We start from the raw sequence: 15,746 nt of genomic DNA, 5'->3' as shown, positions 1-15,746 counted from the left end.
GCACCCGCAGCCCCCAGGACCTGAAAGATCGGAACTCCAGTGCAGGAGTGACCCCCAGGAGGCCCTCTCCCTTGCCCAGGTGGTGGCTACCCCGAGGAGCCCCCCCCTTGCCTCCCTGCATCGCTGAAGAGACCCCTGGGTCTCCCATTGATTTCCATTGGAAACCTGACGTGTGTTTGCACACTGCACCCGGCCGCCCCTGTGCTGCTGAGGGTGTACTTTCTGTGCTAACTTGTGTGTTTCCCCCCCCCCCCCCGGGTGCCCTACAAAACCCCCCTGGTCTGCCCTCCGAAGACACGGGTACTTACCTGCTGGTAGACTGAAACCGGGGCACCCCCTTCTCCATTGAAGCCTTTGCGTTTTGGGCACCACTTTGAACTCTGCACCTGACCGGCCCTGAGCTGCTGGTATGGTAACTTTGGGGTTGCTCTGAACCCCCAACGGTGGGCTACCTTGGACCCAAACTTGAACCCCGCAGGTGGTTTACTTACCTGCAAAAACTAACAAACTCTTTCTCCCCCTAGGAACTGTGAAAATTGCACTGTTTAGTTTTAAAATAGTTATATGTGATTTATATGAAAACTGTGTATGCTATTTTGATTATTCAAAGTTCCTAAAGTACTTACCTGCAATACCTTTCATTTAAACTATTACATGTAAAATTTGAACCTGTGGTTCTTAAAATAAACTAAGAAAATATATTTTTCTATACAAAAACCAATTGGCCTGGAATTGTCTGAGTGTGTGTTCCTCATTTATTGCCTGTGTGTGTACAACAAATGCTTAACACTACTCCTTGGATAAGCCTACTGCTCGACCACACTACCACAAAATAGAGCATTAGTATTATCTCTTTTTGCCACTGTCTTACCTCTAAGGGGGACCCTTGGACTCTGTACATACTATTCCTTACCTTGAAATAGTGCATACAGAGCCAACTTCCTACACCACCTGTCAGGAGAAATGGGTCTGTTGCGAGTAGTCCAGTCATTGCTTCGGAAGAACCAGTTCCAAAACACAAACTGGGACAAGGCATACATTCCATGTACTTTCTAATACCCCAAAAAGACAGAATATTCAGGCTATGTGACTTCAGGCTGCTAAAATGCTTTATCGTGTCAGAACTCTTCAAGATGACAACTGTACAAGGTCTTGTTTTGCTTCTCTGTTAGGCACAAGTAGTACCTCAGGTGTGTGCTAAGTGGAAACTATTATCGATTTAAAGTGCACCTTTTGGGGCCACAGCTCTGGGGGTGTACACAAAGTGATCGCAGTGCATCTTTGCTACAATCCATACTTTGGCTGACTAGTATGGCGCAGCAGCCAACCACTATGCCTCTCAATCAAAAGCTCTGCCGCTCCTCTTATTTTAGTTTTATGACGAATGCCAAAAAATTGCACCTTTCTACTCAACAAATGTAACCTTTCTTAGGAACCGTCTTTAGCGCAGTAACAGGCAAAGCCAAGCGCAAGCTCATGGTATGTCTGAGCTGGTACTAATCTAGCAAATCCGATTCACAGTACACATTGAAGGTCCTGCTTTGCAACACTAAACATACTTTTTATCACTTGAATGGGGAAAACTACAATCTATAGAAAGGTCTATGTCCTTGTGCATTGGGAGTTTGTGAGAGATATCAAACCACCCTGAAACTGAACCTATTTGACCTAGCCTCTGAATCCTCCAGCTTTCATACCAGTTGTACATTTTACCTGTTGATTGATAGACCTGTCGTTTCTTGCTACAAAGTTTCAGACTGCTTCCTGACTGCTACTGTTTGCATTGCTTTGGAAATCTATGCTAATGTGTGTTTTGTTTTTTAATCTGCTTATATCAATGTCAAGTGAGCTTTTCAACCTGCAGGACCACTGGAGGTGCTCAATTGTTTTTGTTGCCATGTTGTTGGCCTGCAAACTCCTGCTTTTCTGAGAAGGAGGTTATACAGGGATCACAGAGTGAAACTTTAACCTGGTTTACGGTGACTAATCATCCCATATTTCATACTGTTAAGAGACTGGTGGTATGAGTGTAAAGTTCAAGAGGCCTGGCCCTCTCCTCTGTAGCCTTGTGGGTAGTCTACCTACTAGCTGTTTTTGTCAGTCCCCCATAAGTATTCCCTTGCCCAACCTCTTGTATTGGAAATGTAATATAGGTACAACTGGTTTTCATGTTAACTGAGCAAATGCAGGATCGCTGGGATTCTGTGTGTTTGGGTGCACATGATGGTGGTTTCACTGAAGTCAGACCTTTTTTTCCTCCCACAGTAGACCTGGTAACCTTCATTTGCTACACTCAGTGTGAAGTAACTTGAAATCCTATTCACTTAGGCAGTAGAGAGAGTTGGTAAGCAGGTGTTCAATGGCATGTGCGGCTTTAGATACACATGGTGTGCATACTTCCGCCATCTAGTGTTGGGTCCAGATGTGTGCAAGTTGTGACTTGAGACTTCTTCAAAGAAAAACGACATAAAGTGACTCCTCCTCTCGGTGATATGCATGGGCATCGACTGCATTGTTAGATTGTTTTCTTTCCGCCATTGGGTTCGGATGTGTTCTTTGGATTCTCTTGCTGGAGACCGATTTTCCTAGCTGTTCGGTATATCTACACCGCAGCTTCCATCTTGTTTTCAATAGTATTTCATAGCTCATCCATCGAAAATAAAGAAAACTGTCACTTGTTGATGCAATGTGCTTCACTCACGACCTATTGGTCTCAAACTGTGAAGGGGTGCTAATGAAACAGACTCCATTTCGATTTTGTCCTCGTTGCCATGAATTTAACCATACCGACCTCCACCAGGTTTGTAACCTGTGCCTATCTCCCGACCACAACGAGCAGAACTGCAAAGCCTGTTGATCGTTCCAGTTAAAAAAGATATTGCGGGATCGTGGAGCTCATCTGAAAGAAATGCAGCGCAAGGGCCTCGAGGAGACCTCCCCCCCTACCTCTTTGGTCCCCATGACCCCGAACAGGAGGAAGAACTGCAGGAGGCCTTGTTAGCAGAAGAGGTGCTTTCTATTCTGGACTCTAGTTGGATTCAGAGTTACAACTCTGCATTCACACTCAAGATCTTCCTTTGGGACAACACAGTCAGTACTAATGTCCCTGTCCAGCCTACAAAAAAGACCATTGGTTTTGACTCAAATTTCGACTCCTGGGCCATGGAAGGCACTGACCATCTGCTTGGCACCCAAAGCCAAGCCTAAGCATACCTCCACTGTTTTGAGCCAGCTAGTCTCTGTGCCGATCCGACCCTCTTCGGCTCCAAACGTTTTCACCACTGCTACTTTGGCTCAGACCACCTCAGTCCCAATCACCTCTGCACCGAGACACATGTAACCATCGGTTCCGAAACACACCATCTCCGCACCGGAACCAATATTAGAAACTTTGTCTGAAAGAATCGACCCCAAAAAAAGTCAAAAACGTATATTCAACCTTCTACGGAACGTATTCTGGCAAAAGCAGTACACACTTCGCCTACTCCATCTAAGCGCCAATGTTTTCGAAGAGGCTATTGAAATACCAGCTCCTCTGTAAAAGAAAAAGGACATTGCTACTAGTCCTATTCATCCACCTTTGCCTCCACCACCTCTACCTCTCACCACCACCACCACCTTCACTTCACACATTTAGTGATATAGGTGTGGCTACACCACAAGGCTCCCCACAGTCTTTTACAGGGGATCAAGGAGAGGGAGGGTGACGCTACACATCAAACCGCCATGGGATCCCTATGACATTAACCCCTCCTCCCCAAGGATAGTGAGCCAGACCCCCAGATGATGCAACATCATTTCAGGAACTAATAGACTGGAACCACTAGGTCTCATTACACAAAGACCCAATAGAAAAGGACTTTCTGAGACACTAAATGCCACGACCAGAGCATGCAAGTATTTGCCCATGATGAAAGGGATGACCAAGACAGGCTGAGGAGATCTTTAAAGATCCAGTAAGGGCACGTATTATTACTCCACGTGTAGATAATATATATATATATAGCTGCACCCTCAGAATGTTAAGAGCCAACTTCTTCCGGAGTAATTAGTAGTATCTAATGCATGTAAAAGGGTAAGTTCACAAGCAACATCAGATTCCCTCCTCCAGGTACAGAGTCAAGACTAATTAATGCGTCAGGTAAAAGATAAAATAGCAGCTTAGGCATTCTAAAGGCCGAGGGAATGGTGCCTCCATTCGTGCCACTCCCTCCACCTCCAAGCAGTAACTCACTTTCTGTTCCCTCAACCATTTAACATCTGTCGGGACATCTACAACAATTCTTCTTAGCCTGGAAATGCATATAACAGATCGATAGGTGTTGGACATTATCCTACATGGTTATTGCCTGGAGCTCATCAAAACACCTCCAAACATACCACCAAAGAAACACAAACTTTCTATAGAATATCTGTTACAGCAAGGAACCTAAAAGGTGTTTACTTTCACATCCCAATTCACCCAGCTCACCTCAAATATCTCAGGTTCATAGTACAAGGAAAACAATACCAGTTCAAAGGGTTTCCTTTGGGGTTACTACTTCACCTTGTGTTTTCACCGTGTCTGACAGTAGTTGCAGCAGGTATGCACAGACTAATCACGTCTTCTCATACATCGACTGGCTTATCAAAGCCAGTACATTAACATTATGCCATTAACACACACAAGTTGCTCTTCACCTTCATCATTTGGGGTTCTCAATAAATATACAGAAGTAATTCCTACAACCCTACAAGTTCAACCATGTTTGGGAGCTATCTTCAACAAACAGCTTGACTAGCTTACCCGAATTCAGTCAGAATTCAGAACATCACAACGTTAACAAAACAAACATCCCAATCAACAAATAACAGTCAACACAGTAAAACTCTTGGGAATGATGGCATCTTGCATTACATCGTGCCATACGCAAGACTACTGTTCACTAATGACCGAGCTGAAACTCATATACTGACAAAAAACAAATTCCCTGGAATGCACTTCTTAGTCGAAAGAAAACATTTATTATTTCAGTGCGCAAGGTTCCTAAAAGGAGATTAGCATGTTGAAAGCACATTAGTCACAGCAATGAAATGAAAACATACCAAATGATTCTCCACTGCAATATACACAGCAATGTATCTATATTATAATGCAAAGCAAATAATTTAAAAAAAATGCATCGCCGTAGGGCCTGCCAGGTGCTTCATCTTTCTCCCGGGAAATCTATATCAGGCATCCGACGTCTGAATCCTGATTGAGGCCACTGACTCACTGGATCTGTTTTATATCTTTAAAAAAAAAAAAACAAAGGAGCTTTCTGGAAAAACCCCTCCTTTTGCCATTCAAACATGCTGAGTAGTTTAGGTATGCTTTCAAAATAACACTTTGGGGTTCGTCCACAATCCCAAGATGTCAAGTCAAAGCAAGGCCGTTACCTGCCCTCTGAGTACATCCTTATCAACCAAAGCCTTGGTGAGGAAAAAGCACGAAAACAAAGAATGCACGGTTTACTATGTGGAAAATCACTGGCAGCCTTTAACCTGGCAGTGTCTAATGCTACGATAAAGTCAATAGGCAGAATTAATCTAAGGCTAAACTGAATACAAAATGTGTGAACACTGATGTGACGGTGGACAGCTAAGCCAAGTGCAAAGTGGTGCAACACGAAGTCAGTGGTCAAAACACACATTTCACTACCTTCTGCCCTTTTGATCAATGACTTTGTGAAAACTACAGATTGAAAATCAACTTCTCTCTGAGTCATCGGCTTGCTGGCAGGAGAAAGATGAAGCACCTGACAGGTCCTATTGTGATGCATTTTTATTAATTATATGCTTTGCATTATAATATACATATATTTGCTGTGTATATTGCAGTGGAGAATCATTTTGGTATGTTTCCATTTCATTGCTGTGAGTATTTTTCAACGTGTGCTTTCGACATGCTAATCTCCTTTTGAGAACCTTGTGTATTGAAATAATAAATAGCTTCTTTGGACTAAGAAGTGCATTCCAGAGATTTTTTGTCAGTGGACGAGTTTGTCAGCTCAGTCATTAGTGAAAAGCAAAATTACTACACGTATTTCCACTGCAGGAATGTTCCGTCGAGTCAATGGTCTCAGTCTCAACTACAAGATCTAGTGTTGGTAGACAGCTGCACTCATCACTCTGCAGTGGTGGAACATACAATACCTACCAAAGGGACAGCTGTTTTCTCTACCCTGTTCCCCAGATCATTCTCACAATGGGCTCATCCCTCAGAGGATGTGGTGCTCCTCTCCATCTCAATCTAGGGGCTTTGTAACTCCGAACAAACTCTGCACTTCAACTATTAGGAGCTTCGAGCCATGCATCAAACATTAAAGGCTGTTCTAGTCCCCTAACCGGCAAGATTGTATTAGTCCGAACAGACGACACAACAGTAGGGGGTGTGGAATTTAATAAAGTATCTACTTGTCTATAGGACAGGTTGTTCTTTACATCTACGAGTCCTGTAAAAAAAAAAAAAAAATCTGCTTTTCCCTTTGGTGCCATGTAGTGCGGCAACAAATTATGGCAGCAATATTGTTATGTAAGAGCTCTGATAATAGCCTCTTGGATTACGCCTAGACTAATACTACAGTAAGGCTTGAATACTTGCAATTTTAAGCCCTAAAGTAGCAATTTCTTTATTTTGCCACCTTTTTGCAAATCCACATACTGTGGCTCGAGTAAGCAGTAAGCATTAGTTCCAGGGCTTGAATGCCTTTGAGTCTCTGAAAACCTACAAACTTGCATGTTTTAAGGATTTTCACCAGCTCTTCTCTAAATCTTTTCCCATACCGAGAAAGGTTGGAAATGTACTCTTGACAAGGGCAGAAGTAGTTCTTCCAGGGTTGGGGAAAAAGTGGTTGTAGGGAAAATGAACTTGTAAATGCTTAATAGATTTTCACATGAGCAAATCTACACGTATATTTGCTTGTGCTAAAATAAAGTTAACAAATATTTTCTAGGAGTATGATTTCCTGGTCTACTTATGTAAATTAATGTGAATTCATGAAAGCCACTAATTCAAAGACATACTCAATGGGTGCACTTTTGTAACTTTCTTTAAGAATTGGGCCCCTAAATGGGTCTAGCGTTAACCAAGACTTTGTTACAATGGTGAGGGCCTGATAGCTTCCACAACAATAAAGTGTTACAAAAGCCATGTCCTAACAAGACACACATTGACAAATCCAAAACACTGACAACCAATGTCGGATTGGCTGCCTTTGCCACTGCTCGCTTTATTTCATTTCTCTCATAATTTTGTTGAAAATGGTTGTGCTGATTTTTCCATTATGAATATTTTTGGGAAATACTAGCATACATCAACGTATTTTACTAAATGATGCTTCAAAGAAAGTACCTAAAAATTCACAATAATTTTGCAAAAAAGTTATTTTTCCAAGTTGCATTTGTTTTGAACATTTTATTATGAAAGCAAAGAATCATCAATCTTGCTTACACGCTACTACAAGCATTTGCATCTAATCAGAGCATTCTGGGACCATTATACATAGTCTCATTGTTAAACTTTTCAAACGTGAACAATTTTTTTTTCTACTGGAACCACTGTCAGTAGTGCAGTGTGACCTTACAGCGTTTATTTTGAGCACTCACTAATCATAAAGGATTTGCATTAATGAACGGTCACAAAGAACAAGACTCTGCAGCACCCAGGCCTCAAAGTTATTCTGACCTGCCATAGACAGCTCTCCGCCAAAGGCAGTGGATTGAAAGTAGCCCCAGACCCTGGGGGCACTGCCTTGGGTGCACACCGTTCTCGCTGAGGAAGTCTGGGACACTGCAAGGCAAACATGGCATTGGGCCACACCCAAGGGCCTAGGGTGGCCCCTGGAAGCAGTGGCCATCGGAGCCGGGTTGCAGCTGCGACCGGGGAAGCAGAATTTACCCCCTTCGCGGTGAGGAATTGTCACTTGCTCCAGATCTGCTGCACAGCTGAGGTCCCAAGACGACTGGAGAAGAGTGGCAGTGTCCCATCTGGCGGCCAAGAGGCGGGCCAGGCAATGGTGGGTGTGCGTTAGGCTGCTCAACAGAAGGGAGAGGAGGAACCCACCCTCCCAACACCTACAGTCAGCGAGTTGGTCTCTGTCCGCTGGGGAGAGCCTCATTGTGCCCGCCCTGTAGGACCCAATGCCTGGGGGCCTTCACCTGCTGGGGGATATGTGGGAGAGGAGAGGAGGGGTCAGGTGGATCCCACCTCCCCCACTAAGGTGATCAGCCGCAGCCCCTGCTTGTGGCCGGCTGGCAGGAATTCCTTGCTCTTTACGCCAAACCACACTAGATCTTAGGACCTCATTACTGTGAATCTCACAAGATACTGTGCTAAGGGGCCTTGATTGAGTGCACTAGAGCAGGACGGAGGAGGGGGGCTGAACCAAGGGGTTTCCTGCAGACACCCGGTGCTATCCAACCTCAGTATTGCAGATTAGACCCATGTTACCCCACAAACTGCTGAAGAAGTGCTATGAACGTAGAGGGGGGGATACCCATGCATTCATTCTTCCTTGGGGCACACCAAGCAGAAACTTAGAGACAGATCTAGAGTGGAGAGCCCTACCTCTGTGTTTGGACCGGGGGCTGTATGCACCATACGAACTGTCCTTGAGACTGTCTCGTCAATCACCCTCCCCCCTCCCAAACACACACATATTGACAGTGTCACCCTAATCGAGCAGTTTGTGTTCTCAATTTCTTACACAGCAATTAAGTGAGACTGGCCGGATGCCCGTTAGCGTGCCAGCCTGGGAAAGGGTGTTGTATGCTTAGGGGTAGTTTCTTTACTTTGAATAGAATTGTTCTATTGTTTGTTTTTAGCATGACATGTGGCCTGACTGTTGAGGGGCTAATTGGACCTAGAAGGGGCTAGGGTCAGAACAGGGATGTCCTATCAGACACTTCTACGTGGCTCAGCAGGAATAAGATCAGGGACACAGCTCCTATTACTGACCTGGAGCGTGCGGGGATTAGCTAGCTACGTTAAACACTACAGAGTCTATCAATACCTGCGCACGCGGCATATAAGTGTAGCACTTTTGCAAGAAACACACTTAGCAGCACCTGACTAAGACAGCATTTGCAAGCGCAGCACTTTGACAGAAACCAAATACTCTTGGTATGCCAGAGGGGTCCTTATTTGGGTTGTGCCAAGGACACCATTGTAGGTTTTACATACTAGAGTGGACCCAGAAGGGAGCTATGCAGTATTAGAAGGGGCGTTAGATGGTCTCCCCTCCACATTAATTTCCTTATGTGCCCTAACACAAACCAGGCACACTTCCTGCAATCCCTTACATCGGCTTTGTTTCGCAATATGATGGGCTCTAGTTACTGGGGAGGAGATTTTAACTGCGTGCCAGAGTTAGTGCTAGACCGATCCTTCCCACCTGTACAGAGAGAACAATGGATCATGCTGTCTCAGCACCTTGCACGCTGGGTCACCAACACGCAGGTTAATGCATGGCATAGCCTACACCTTGTGCACAGGGAATACTCTTACTACTCAGGTTTGCATGACATACACACCAAGATAGACCTCATATAGTGGGGGAGAGGATGCTGCACAGCAGTCAGAACGATTGCCTCGGGATCTGGGTTCGAGCCTCAGTGGAACATCCTGTGATTCTGGGCAAATTATTTAATCTTGCCCATGTACAACGCCTGGATACCCTCACCGCTGATCAGCAGCATTATATAAATCTACACATTTCATTTTATATATACATGTTCGATGGCATGGGTAGCTGCAGATACACATGCTGTGGTACCGGGGGTCACCAGGGCTGAATATTTGGAACCTACTACTTCGGACCACTGCCTGTTACCACTTCAGCTTACTTGGGGACATTTCCTCCCCTGTATAGCCACCTGGCAGCTTTTGTCAGAAGCTCTACAAGATGTGTCCTGAGAAGCCATGTCATTGCACGTCATCTCATACTTCAGGGCTAAGCCCTCCCCTGTATAGCCACCTGGCGGCTTCCGTCGGAAGCTCTACAAGATGTGCCCTGAGAAGCCATGTCATAGCACGTCACCTCATGCTTCACAGATAAGGGCATGGAGTCTGACCTCGGAGTCAAATGGGACGCCTTCAAAGTGGTTCTGCGGGGCCACGCAATAAAAAAAAAAGTTACACAGAACTTGGGTGGTGCTTCGCAAAGAGCTGAACACTGGAAACTGATTTTCAAAAACTCAAACTACGCCTGACATATAAGATGGCATCGCAACAACTACGCAGAGTAAATTAAAAGGAATATCTCACAAAAAACATGCAGACGGTGGTAAGGCAGGCAGACTGCTGTCATGGCTTCTCTGGTCTGAAAAGTCAAGGACACCCATCACTGCTATTCGTAACATGACAGGTCATATCCTCAACACCCAACATAAATAATGCTTTCTGGTCTTACTATGTCAACCTTTACTCGGCCCCACGCCCTTTTGATGTCACTCCGATTTGTTCATTCCTAAACACCCTCCAATTACCCTGCCCACAGGCAATTCACAGGGCTGACCTCGAGGCCCCCCTCTCCACAGACAAAATAGCTCAGACGATCCAGCAATTGGCAAGGGGACAAATCACAAGGGATGGCCGGTTGACCAGTAGAGTTTTACTCTGCGTTCCGACCTAAACTCCTACCACACTTACTCATAATGTTTATCGTAGCGTTCGCAAAGGGCATGCTTCCACTCTCCCTACGAGAGGCCGTTCTGGTGGTCCTCCATAAACCGGATCGCGATGCGCTACTGCTAGACTCACACTGCCTCCTCTCCCTATTGAACACAGACTATAAGATCTTGGGGAAGGTATTGGCCAACTGACTGGTACCTGTTGCGTAGCAGTTAATACATCAGAACCAAAACTGGTTCATCCCGGGAAGAAATACCGTCCTAAACCTCTGCAGCTTATTCATACTGATGAACTGGAGGACATCTTCGGGTAACAATCCATGGATGTCCGCTGTAGACATAGAGACGGCATTCTACTCGCTCGGGTGACCGGGCAATCCTCAAAAAGATGAGGCTAGGCCCCACGTTCTGGCGATGGATCAAGACACTATAACTCGACAGGGGTGCCCTCCATCCCCTAATATTTCTACACTAGCAATGGACCCCTAGCATACACACTGTGGACTGGGGGGTCCAGGCCGATGGCAGCTGGCATATCGTCTCGCTATACGCAGACCATGCACTTGTATAACGTAGAGAGGATGCCACGTTGCTCCCTCAAATCATGGATACCCTGCAGAGATTCAGCAAGGCATCCGGTCTGATGGTGAATTGGGACAAGTCCTGCTATTCTCGTTGATGGCCTTAACTGAACCTAAAAAGAGGGGGCTACCACGCACCCCACTCCCCTGGGAGTGCAATACTAATACGTATTTTGGGGTCCGTGTGTACCACTCCACTACAAACTTTGTTGGATAGAGCCATCAGGAGCGCAACAGCTTCTCTTCCATTTTGAATTCCCTTCCACTCTTGCCAGTGGGCAGAATTGCCATTTCAATGATGCTCATCCTCCCCAGGATATTATGCTTTTTTTCCACCCTACCAGCAAAAATGTTTGAAGACCTCCTCACCCTCGTTATCACGCTGATATGGGGCAAAGACAGACATAGAGTGTCTCTAACCAAGCCGACAAGGTGCCCCGCATTATGAGTACTACTATGTAGCTGCCCAACTCCAATGGCCCACAAGATGGCTTGCAGGTTAAATATGTCAGAAATGGGACTCGGGGAAGGACTGACACCGAACATGACACTGTAATGGTTACTGGAACCCGATTTAGGGATATCTGGAAATAGGCAAAATGCCTCGACAAGGATGGCCAAGTTCTGCTGGACCACCTTTGTATCTGGAAAACATAACAACTGCCCTCCATACTCACCAGCACTTCCCCTATGGGTGTTGCCAGAATGCCAGGACCTTCTGGTGCGAATGCGTGGTCTAACACTGGGCTGTAGGCCTGGGGAGTCCTGTTCACTGATAAGATTATCAGCACATTCGAATGCCTAGTAGATGAACATGGGATACCACAGGGCTCATTCCTGCTTTAAGGACTTAAGATACTTATGGACTTAAGAGCGGACTTAAAAGTTTTGCAAACCATATGGCGAAAAACTCACAATGAGCCAGAGTCCTCCATGGTGTTCCAGGTCCTGCTGCCTGTAAGGCCATAACGCAATTATACATCACTATACGTTACGAAGGGAAAATCCCCATGCAACAGCTCTGAGCATATTTGGAAACAGCATTAGCAACACCACCGACAGACAAACAATGGTCACAATGTTTGAGCACACCAAAACTTGTTTCAACTAACTCAAGGTTCATATGCACACAGTTTAGTTATCTGCACCACATGAACCTGACCCCTAAAAGGGTAGCACGCACGTTCCAAGGAGCAGCAGACATCTGCCCCCTCTGTCACACTACTAGGGCTGACTTTATACATATGGTGTGTGTAGGAAGTTGGCTCTGTATGTGCTATTTCAAAGTAAGGAATAGCATGCACAGAGTCCAAGGGTTCCCCTTAGAGGTAAAATAGTGGTAAAAATAGATAATACTAATGCTCTATTTTGTGGTAGTGTGGTCGAGCAGTAGGCTTATCCAAGGAGTAGTGTTAAGCATTTGTTGTACATACACATAGACAATAAATGAGGTACACACACTCAGAGACAAATCCCGCCAATAGGTTTTTATATAGAAAAATATCTTTTCTTAGTTTATTTTAAGAACCACAGGTTCAAATTCTACATGTAATAGCTCATTCGAAAGGTATTGCAGGTAAGTACTTTAGGAACTTCAAATCATCAAAATTGCATGTATACTTTTCAAGTTATTGACAAATAGCTGTTTTAAAAGTGGACACTTAGTGCAATTTTCACAGTTCCTAGGGGAGGTAAGTTTTGATTAGTTTTACCAGGTAAGTAAGACGCTTACAGGGTTCAGTTCTTGGTCCAAGGTAGCCCACCGTTGGGGGTTCAGAGCAACCCCAAAGTCACCACACCAGCAGCTCAGGGCCGGTCAGGTGCAGAGTTCAAAGTGGTGCCCAAAACACATAGGCTAGAATGGAGAGAAGGGGGTGCCCCGGTTCCGGTCTGCTTGCAGGTAAGTACCCGCGTCTTCGGAGGGCAGACCAGGGGGGTTTTGTAGGGCACCGGGGGGGACACAAGTCCACACAGAAATTTCACCCTCAGCGGCGCGGGGGCGGCCGGGTGCAGTGTAGAAACAAGCGTCGGGTTCGCAATGTTAGTCTATGAGAGATCTCGGGATCTCTTCAGCGCTGCAGGCAGGCAAGGGGGGGATTCCTCGGGGAAACCTCCACTTGGGCAAGGGAGAGGGACTCCTGGGGGTCACTTCTCCAGTGAAAGTCCGGTCCTTCAGGTCCTGGGGGCTGCGGGTGCAGGGTCTCTCCCAGGCGTCGGGACTTTAGGTTCAAAGAGTCGCGGTCAGGGGAAGCCTCGGGATTCCCTCTGCAGGCGGCGCTGTGGGGGCTCAGGGGGGACAGGTTTTGGTACTCACAGTATCAGAGTAGTCCTGGGGTCCCTCCTGAGGTGTTGGATCTCCACCAGCCGAGTCGGGGTCGCCGGGTGCAGTGTTGCAAGTCTCACGCTTCTTGCGGGGAGCTTGCAGGGTTCTTTCAAGGCTGCTGGAAACAAAGTTGCAGCCTTTCTTGGAGCAGGTCCGCTGTCCTCGGGAGTTTCTTGTCTTTTCGAAGCAGGGGCAGTCCTCAGAGGATGTCGAGGTCGCTGGTCCCTTTGGAAGGCGTCGCTGGAGCAGGATCTTTGGAAGGCAGGAGACAGGCCGGTGAGTTTCTGGAGCCAAGGCAGTAGTCGTCTTCTGGTCTTCCTCTGCAGGGGTTTTCAGCTAGGCAGTCCTTCTTCTTGTAGTTGCAGGAATCTAATTTTCTAGGGTTCAGGGTAGCCCTTAAATACTAAATTTTAGGGCGTGTTTAGGTCTGGGGGGTTAGTAGCCAATGGCTACTAGCCCTGAGGGTGGGTACACCCTCTTTGTGCCTCCTCCCAAGGGGAGGGGGTCACAATCCTAACCCTATTGGGGGAATCCTCCATCTGCAAGATGGAGGATTTCTAAAAGTTAGAGTCACCTCAGCTCAGGACACCTTAGGGGCTGTCCTGACTGGCCAGTGACTCCTCCTTGTTATTCTCATTATTTTCTCCGGCCTTGCCGCCAAAAGTGGGGCCTGGCCGGAGGGGGCGGGCAACTCCACTAGCTGGAGTGTCCTGCTGGGTTGGCACAAAGGAGGTGAGCCTTTGAGGCTCGCCGCCAGGTGTGACAATTCCTGCCTGGGAGAGGTGTTAGCATCTCCACCCAGTGCAGGCTTTGTTACTGGCCTCAGAGTGACAAAGGCACTCTCCCCATGGGGCCAGCAACATGTCTCGGTTTGTGGCAGGCTGCTAAAACTAGTCAGCCTACACAGATAGTCGGTTAAGTTTCAGGGGGCACCTCTAAGGTGCCCTCTGTGGTGTATTTTACAATAAAATGTACACTGGCATCAGTGTGCATTTATTGTGCTGAGAAGTTTGATACCAAACTTCCCAGTTTTCAGTGTAGCCATTATGGTGCTGTGGAGTTCGTGTTTGACAGACTCCCAGACCATATACTCTTATGGCTACCCTGCACTTACAATGTCTAAGGTTTTGTTTAGACACTGTAGGGGTACCATGCTCATGCACTGGTACCCTCACCTATGGTATAGTGCACCCTGCCTTAGGGCTGTAAGGCCTGCTAGAGGGGTGTCTTACCTATACTGCATAGGCAGTGAGAGGCTGGCATGGCACCCTGAGGGGAGTGCCATGTCGACTTACTCGTTTTGTCCTCACTAGCACACACAAGCTGGTAAGCAGTGTGTCTGTGCTGAGTGAGAGGTCTCCAGGGTGGCATAAGACATGCTGCAGCCCTTAGAGACCTTCCTTGGCATCAGGGCCCTTGGTACTAGAAGTACCAGTTACAAGGGACTTATCTGGATGCCAGGGTCTGCCAATTGTGGATACAAAAGTACAGGTTAGGGAAAGAACACTGGTGCTGGGGCCTGGTTAGCAGGCCTCAGCACACTTTCAATTGTAAACATAGCATCAGCAAAGGCAAAAAGTCAGGGGGCAACCATGCCAAGGAGGCATTTCCTTACACAACCCCCCCCCCAAACGAAAGAGGATGAGACTAACCTTTCCCAAGAGAGTCTTCATTTTCTAAGTGGAAGAACCTGGAAAGGCCATCTGCATTGGCATGGGCAGTCCCAGGTCTGTGTTCCACTATAAAGTCCATTCCCTGTAGGGAGATGGACCACCTCAACAGTTTAGGATTTTCACCTTTCATTTGCATCAGCCATTTGAGAGGTCTGTGGTCAGTTTGAACTAGGAAGTGAGTCCCAAAGAGGTATGGTCTCAGCTTCTTCAGGGACCAGACCACAGCAAAGGCCTCCCTCTCAATGGCACTCCAACGCTGCTCCCTGGGGAGTAACCTCCTGCTAATGAAAGCAACAGGCTGGTCAAGGCCATCATCATTTGTTTGGGACAAAACTGCCCCTATCCCATGTTCAGAGGCATCAGTCTGCACAATGAACTGCTTAGAATAATCTGGAGCTTTGAGAACTGGTGCTGAGCACATTGCCTGTTTCAGGGTGTCAAAGGCCTGTTGGCAGTCCACAGTCCAGTTCACTTTCTTGGGCATTTTCTTGGAGGTGAGCTCAGTGAGGGCTGTCACAA

The 15,746-nt window shown here is 46.6% G+C and overlaps 1 protein-coding gene across 5 annotated transcripts in view; it reads left to right on the top strand.

The window, feature by feature from the left end:
• Nucleotides 1–15,746, top strand: part of CAPRIN1 (cell cycle associated protein 1) — a 590,401-nt gene that overhangs the window by 533,154 nt on the left and 41,501 nt on the right. The window lies entirely within an intron of this gene.

The sequence above is a fragment of the Pleurodeles waltl genome, chromosome 3_1 (genome assembly GCF_031143425.1).
Source record: "Pleurodeles waltl isolate 20211129_DDA chromosome 3_1, aPleWal1.hap1.20221129, whole genome shotgun sequence".
NCBI classification, from domain to species: Eukaryota; Metazoa; Chordata; class Amphibia; order Caudata; family Salamandridae; genus Pleurodeles; species Pleurodeles waltl.
Note: the sequence above shows the minus strand (reverse complement) of the source record. Positions and strands in the feature narration are given on the sequence as shown.